This window comes from Vombatus ursinus, unplaced genomic scaffold (assembly GCF_900497805.2).
Source record: "Vombatus ursinus unplaced genomic scaffold, bare-nosed wombat genome assembly UNPS02014789.1, whole genome shotgun sequence".
NCBI lineage: Eukaryota > Metazoa > Chordata > Mammalia > Diprotodontia > Vombatidae > Vombatus > Vombatus ursinus.
This window is the reverse complement of record NW_020954567.1, coordinates 15,475,638-15,476,674: the sequence shown is the minus strand read 5'-3', so window position 1 is coordinate 15,476,674 and position 1,037 is coordinate 15,475,638.

Genomic DNA, 1,037 nt, shown 5'->3' with positions numbered 1-1,037 from the left:
AGAAAGAAAGAAAGAAAGAAAGAAAGAAAGAAAGAAAGAAAGAAAGAGAAAGAAAGAAAGGAAGGAAGGAAGAAATTAATGAGAAAGGGAAAGGGAAAGTTGGAGATTAAAATTAAGGAACTCAAATGAGAGAAAGTAACAGCAACTAATAAGAAGGGGAAAGATGACCAGGTAAGAAAAGAAGTTGGGGAAAAACTACCTCCACCCCCCAAAAAAGTTTCATACCATTCATTTCAAGAAGGAGGAATAATATAGCAATGGAGAAGTATTCCGCTCTGAATTCCCCTCCTTTTTTAATTTAAAAATTCTCTTGCATCACCTATATGTCTCAGTGCTTCCCATCTGGGTTGCGGCTACTAGTAATCCATTCATAAGGTTTCAAGCAGCTGCACAAAGCTCCAGCTTCCAGTTTACTCTCTCTCTCTCTCTCTCTCTCTCTCTCTCTCTCTCTCTCTCTCTCTGTCTCTCCCCCTTCCTCCCTTCCTCCCTCCCTCCCTCCCTCTCCCTCTCTCTCTTCCCCCTCCCTCTCTCTCCTTCTTCTCTCCCTCTCTCTCCTTCATTCCTTTGCTCACCACTCTCCACTTCAGCTCTTGGCAGTCCAAAGTTAAAGAAAAAAAAGGTTGAACCATTTCTATGTTTTCCTCCTGTTGTAACTTTTGCTGTGACATCATAATCCTGCCCACCAAAACCCTACCTCTCTCTCTTCTTTCCATCCCACCCCTCACCAGCTCTATACCCCCCAAACAAACCCCCTGCTAAGAGGGAGCCTTGCTGTCACTCTCGATGTAGGAAGCATGCAGAGCTAAGAGAGGGTGCCCCTTTCCTTCTCCCCAGTTCCCCCTCCACTCTTCCCTCTGCCTTTCACCCTCCCTCTCTTACCCACCGCTAAGCCAGGGATCTCTCAAGGCTTTTAACAATGATCCCATCTGTTTGACATGTGCGGAAAGGTGGGCTGGATTCAAATAATCTGTCAGACAAGTCAGATCAAAAACACAGCAACCCCCTCCCCAGTTCCACCACACATATATAAAAACAGC